This window comes from Ovis canadensis, chromosome 10 (assembly GCF_042477335.2).
Source record: "Ovis canadensis isolate MfBH-ARS-UI-01 breed Bighorn chromosome 10, ARS-UI_OviCan_v2, whole genome shotgun sequence".
Lineage (NCBI taxonomy): Eukaryota > Metazoa > Chordata > Mammalia > Artiodactyla > Bovidae > Ovis > Ovis canadensis.
In genome coordinates, this window is record NC_091254.1 from 64,805,456 (window position 1) to 64,812,292 (window position 6,837).

At 40.0% G+C, this 6,837-nt stretch overlaps 1 non-coding gene across 1 annotated transcript; it reads left to right on the forward strand.

Annotated features, from left to right (window-relative positions):
* Positions 1 to 2,547: 2,547 nt before the first annotated feature.
* TRNAE-CUC (transfer RNA glutamic acid (anticodon CUC)) lies at positions 2,548 to 2,619 on the forward strand. Its single transcript has one exon. It is a non-coding gene; the product is annotated as a tRNA-Glu (tRNA).
* Positions 2,620 to 6,837: the final 4,218 nt, after the last annotated feature.

Consider the following 6,837-nt stretch of genomic DNA (forward strand, 5'->3'; position numbering starts at 1 on the left):
CTCTCTGGCTGCTGCCGCTGATTTTCTTTGGCACATTCCTCCTCCTCTAACAATTAAATGCTGGTTTGCCTCAGGGCTCTGCATTGAGCACTCAACTCTTTTTACTCTGTATTTTCTCCAAGGTGACCTGATTCACTCCTGCAGTTTCCATATTACTTATGATCTGATATTTCCCTCATTTGTATTTCTAGTCCATTCCTCTCCTCTGAGCTCAAGCTCTGATATCTGCAAACATCTCCTTGACATCTCTAGCCGGTGATGTAAAGTCCGTCTCAAAGCCAGCTCTTACAGTGCCCCTTACCTCCATTCTCCTTCTTGTCTTTCCTCACTCGTGCAGTTTGTTAAGCCTGAGCTTTAAGACTCATCTGTGGCATGGCCCTTTCATTCCTATTCCATAGCTAAGCATTCCTACAGTCTATACCTAATGCCTTCAAAATCTGTCTTGAATCTGTCTACATCTCTCTAGGTCTACCTTTGATCAAGTAACCATCTTATCTCAGTCTAGGAGGCAACAGCTTTTAAAAAATTATTTAATTATTAGTTTGGCCATGCCAGGCCTTAGTTGTGGCATGCAGAATCTTTAGTTGTGGCACGTGGGATCTAGTTCCCTGACCAGGGATCAAACCCTTGGGAGCACTGAGTCTTAGCTACTGGACCACCAGGGAAATCGCTAGCAAGCAATAGCTTTACATCATATATTTTTCTAAATAGAAACTGAAAGAATCTTTCTAAAATGAAAACAGATCAAGTCATTCCATTGCTTAAAACCTTACCATGGTTTCCCATTGCACCCAGACTAAACTCCAAACCCCTTAACACAATCCATGTTGTTTTATATGATCAGCCCTTCGTACTTCTCCAACCTCATTTCGCTCCATATTCAGTTTGCTCTTCTTAAGATACCTTCTTCCAGTTCCTCAGACACAGTGGACCCTCTCCAAAAAAAGAAAAACAATTCTGTATTATCGAAAGTTGAACAGTGGCTTCCAGCCTGGACAAGAAGGCACAAATCTGTTTCTTTCTCTTCCTTCCCAAGAGACAATATAAACCTGGAAATAAGGCAGGGAGAACTCTCAACGGTGGTAAGAAGGAAATCTTGTTTGGAACCCCAAGACTGGAGGAACAACACAGAGGCATGATGCCATATGCCTCTCCCTGCACAGCACAATTTGTAAGTCACCCAGACCCAGCATGTTTTGACTTTCCATTGTTGTTGTTGTTCAGCTGCCCAGCCGTGTCCACCGCTTTGCAACCCCATGAACTATAGCATGCCAGACCTCCCTATCTCTCACCATCTCCTGGGGTTTGCCCAAGTTCATGCTCATTGCATTAGGGATGCCATCCAGCCATCTCACCCTCTGATGCCCTCTTCTGCTTCTGCCCTCAATCATTCCCAGCACCAGGCACTTTTCCAAGAGTCATCTGTTCGTACTAGATGAGCAAAATACTGGAACTTCAGCTTCAGCTCATCAGTCCTTCCAGTGAGTAGTCAGGGTTGATCTCTCTGAAGATTGACTGGTCTGATCTCCTCGCTGTCCAAGGGACTTTCAGGAGTCTTCTCCAGCACCACAGTTCGAAGGCATCAAGTATTTGGCATTCTGCCTTCTTTATAGTCCAGTTCTCATAACCATATATGACCACTGGGAAGACCATTGCCTTGACTATACGGACATTTGTCGGCAGAGTAATGTCTCTGCTTTTCAACACATTGTCTACATTTGTCATCACTTTCCTGCCAAGAAGCAATCACCTTCTGATTTAATGGCTGCAGTCACCATCCACAGTGATTTTGAAGCCCACAAGGAGGAAATCTGTCACTACTTCCACCTTTTCCCCTCCTATTTGCCATGCAGTAATGGGGTCAGAGGAGAAGGCAATGGCAACCCACTCCAGTACTCTTGCCTGGAAAATCCCATGGATGGAGGAGCCTGTTGGGCTGCAGTCCACGGGGTCGCTAAGAGTCAGACACGTCTGAGTGACTTCACTTTCACTTTTCACTTTAATGCATTGGAGAAGGCAATGGCAACCCACTCCAGTGTTCTTGCCTGGAGAATCCCAGGGACGGGAGAGCCTAGTGGGCTGCCATCTATGGGATCGCACAGAGTTGGACACGACTGAAGCGACTTAGCAGCAGCAGCAGCAGCAGCAATGGGGTCAGATGCCATGATCTTAGTTTTTTTAATATTTAGTCTTAAGCCAACTCTTTCACATTATGAGAAATGCTGGGCTGGATGAGTTACAAGCTGGAATCAAGATACCTCAGATATGCAGATGATACCACTCTAATGGCAGAAAGCCAAGAGGAACTAAAGAGTCTCTTGATGAGGATGAAGGAGGAGAGTGAAAGAGGCAACTTTGACCTCCTATCCAGCACCAAAAGCCAGGTAGTCTCCTTCCTCCCCTTGAAGCAAAGGGAGTCCCTCTGACAATATCAAGCAAACCCAGAAGAATGGGCAAGAGAGATCCATCAGGAGCTCAATTAACAATAAGTGGCCTGAGAAGCCATTTTCCTTTTCCATTGGGCCTAAATCTCACCTTTTGGGGACTTCCCTGATGGTCCAGTGGGTAAGACTCCATACTCTCAATGCAGAGGCCCAGGTTCAATCCCTGGTCAGGGAACTAGACCCCACACACCACAACTAAGTGTTCACATGCCACAACTAAAGCACCTGCATGCCACACAAAGATCAAAGATTCTGCATGCTGCAACTAAGACCCAGCACTGCCAAATAAATACATAAATAATTTAAAAATAATAAAATAATAAAAATAAAACTCCCCTTCCCCACTGAAAGATATCAGCTACCTAGTGGTACTGAAAGATACCCAGGGGTGCTGCAGGATGCCAGACACCCAGGGGTGCTGAAAGAGGAAGCCAGGCACAGTAGGTAGCACGGTCCAGGATGCTGCCTTGATCCCAGAGGCCTGAGACTCTTCCCTCAGCTAGAATATACTTGGCATCCCAGCCTGGGGAACCCTCTCCATCCCCTCAGCAAGCACCAGCAGGTATGAGACCCAGCAGCAAGAGATAAATCAAGCTGATCGAAATAACAGTGCAACAACTCTGAAAATTATGCTGTGATTATAACAACAGCTCCCCTAAAAGAAGGCTGGGATCTTCATGCTAAACAGCAAGACAGCCTGCCACTAAAGAAAAAATTTCCAAGGTACAACTGCATTCCTTGGCTCAAGGAAGATGGCTTCTTCCATCTTTAAAGAAAGTAGCATTGCATCTTCAAAACTCTCTGACTCTCCAGCTGCTTCTGTTATCACATCTCCTTATATAATTATCTGCCTCCTTCAGTAAGAACTTTCATTTTTATATTGGACCCACTGGTTAATGATGTTCTTCCCATCTCCAGAGCCTTAACCTAATCACATCTTCAAAATCCCTTACTCACAGGTCTCAAGGATTTGAACATGGATATCTTTGGAGGGTGGCGTGTAAGGAGCCTTCTGCTTTCGATACTAACAGATTGTGATAAACCATTCTGTATATCATAATACTCAAAGCAACCACTATAAAAACCATATAAAGAAATACATTCAGAACCACAATAAACAGACATAAAAAGATATGCTTGGAAACACCATAAGTAAACCAAGATGCTATCCTAAAAAATAGTCAAGTAATCTACAAGAAAGCAAAACAGAGAAACAGAATAAAATCAAGAAGGAAAGAAATGGAAGAAAAAAAAAACATTAAAAAGGCAGACAAACACTAACATATCAATATTACCTTATATATAAATGGCCTAAATGCACCAATTGAAAAACAGCAATTGGCAGAGTAGATTTTTCAAAATGACCCAACAAGTGCTGTTTAAAAGAAACTTACTTCAAATTCAATGACAGGTATACTGAAAGTAAAAGGATGGAGAAAGTCACGTAAAAGATACGGAATTATATAAGCATTACATTTAAAAGGAGTGGCTATATTAACATTTGATAAAGTAGATTTTAGAGAAAAAAAATACCTAGAGACAGAGAAGGACATAATGATACAAGTATCAATACACCAGAAAGACACAACAATCCTAACTGTATACTCAGCAAATAGCAGAGTCTAAAAATACTTGAACCAAAAACTGACAGACTTACTAGACAGATAATTGGCAAAGATATAGGAAACCTGAACACATTCAACCAACTCAACCTAATCAACGTACATGGAAAGGAAGTGGCAACCCACTCCAGTATTCTTGCCTGGGAAATCTCATGGAGAGAGGAGGCTGGTAGGCTATAGTCCATGGAGTTGCAAAAGAGTCAGACACAACTTAGTGACTAAACAACAACTACTCAAAAACAGCAAAATATATATATATATATATATGTTTTTCATCTAGACCATATCCTAGGTAAGAAAACAAACTTAAGAAAAAATTTAATTAAACAACATACTGCTAAATAAGCTATGAATAAAAGAGGAAGTCTCAAAATTTTAAATACATATAGAATTTAATGAAAACAAAAATGCAACATATAGTTTCCAAAGCGATGCTAAGAAGGAGATTTATGGTATTAAATGCTTGTATTAGAAATGAGGGGAGGTCTTAAATTAATCATCTAACTTCCTACCTACAAGAAACAAAATGCAAAGAGCAAAAAACCTAAAACAAGTAGAAGGAAGGAAATAACAGAGGAAGATATTAATAAAATTAGAAACAGAAAAATAACAAATAAAACCAATGAAATAGCAAGCTAGTTCCCAAAATATCAATAAAATTGGTAATAATCTAGGAGGACAAAAATAAAAAGAGAAATTACATAAATCACTAAATATCAGAATATTATTATAGATTCTGCAGTCAGTAGAAAGATAATAAGGGAATATTATGAATAACTGTATGCACATAACTTCTATAACTTCAAAGAAAGGGACCAATTCCTTAAAAAAAAAAAAAAAAAAAAACAGCTATCAAACCTCAACCAAGATAAAAAAGACAACAAAAACAAAGACTGAAAGAATAAAGAAAACGTAGGCCAATAGATCTCATAAACATAGATGCAGAAATCCTTAAAAAACAATAGTCTGAATCCAACTATGTATAAAATTGTGCATCATGTCTAAATAGAATTTGTTCTAGATATGCTAGGCTGGTTCAACTTTTGAAAATCAGTCAATGTCATCTACATCAAAAACCTAATGAAACAAAATCATAAGATCATATCAATCAATACTGGAAAAGCATTTGACAAAATCTAATACCTGTCAATGATAAAATCTTCAGCAACTAATGAATATAGTGCTAATGTTTCAACCTGTGGGCTGACGTCTATGGGGTCGCACAGAGTCAGACACAACTGAAGCGACTTAGCAGCAACAGCAGTGAAAGACTGAATGCTTTCCCAACTGGTTTGGGAGCAAAGCAAGAATGTTTACTCCCACTACTCTTATTCTATGTAATACTGAAAGTTCCAGTCTTTGCAATAAAACAAGGGAAAGAAATAAAAGGTATGCAGATGAGAAAGGAAGAAGTAAAACTGATTCCATTTGCAGATGTTATGACTGTTTATGTAGAAAACTCCAAAAATACTACATAAAAGAAAAATTCCCAAAACTAATAAATGATTACAGCAGGTTCATGGTAAACAAGATCAACACACAGTCAGTCATATTTCTATGAACTATCCTTGAACATGTAGAAATAAAATTAAAACACAATACCATTTACTATCTTTCTAAAGAATATGAAATACTTGGATATACACTTAACTGTACAGACTGAAAGTAGTTCAGCCTATTTGACTCTTTGGGACCCCATGGACTATACAGTCCATGGGACTCTCCAGGTCAGAATACTGGAGTGGGTAGCCTTTCCCTTCTCCACAGGATCTTCCCAACCCAGGGATTGAACCCAGGTCTCCTGCATTGCAGGTGGATTCTTTATCAGCTTAGCTATCAGGGAAACCCAACTGTACAGCCTAACATATTACAAAATGGGAATGAAAGAAATTTAAGATCTAAGTAAATGGAGAGATATACCAAGTTCATGGTTTGGAAAATTTAGCAAAGTTGTCAATTCTTCCAAAATAGATCTATAGGCTTAATATAACGCTTATCACAATTCCTACAAGGCTTTTTGTAGTCATAGATGAGCTTATTCTAAAATTGATGTGAAAAGCCACAAGCCCCAGACAAGCTCAACAATCTACAATCATGATAGAGAAGTATCAAGTAGGAGGAATTACTCTACCTAATTTTACTGGGCAGATTATTAGCTCCCAAAATAAGGAATATATGTCCATGTCCCTGAAGATACTATATGGACAAACAGCAATTATTTTACATTTCAGAAGATATGATGAAGTTAGAAATCTTGAGAGAAAGAGCTCAACTTGGAGCACATGCATGCGTTTGTGCATACTCAGCCATTTCCAACTCTGTAACCCTACAGACTACAGCCTGCCAGGTTCCTCTGTCCAAGGAATTTTTCAGGCAAAGAATGCTGGAGTGGGTTGCCATATTCTCCTCCAGGGGATCTTCCCAACCCATGGATCGAATCCTGGCAGGCAGATTCTTTTACCCCTGAGCCACCAGGGAAGCCCTGGTTTATATGAGTGGGCTCTAATTACAATTACACATATCCTTATAAGAGAGAGGAAAGGGAATTTTGGGATAGACACACAGAGAAGAAGACATATTCAGATGAAACGTGATGTGAAGACAGAGTTAGAGATTGAAGTGAGGCAGCTACAGTACAAGGAAGGCAAGAACTGCCAATAACTACCAGAAGCTGAAAGAGTCTAGGAATAATTCTTGCCTAGAGCCTGCAGAAGGAGCAAACACTACCTACCTACACTATGATTTCAGACTCTGGCCTCCACTTTCCTATT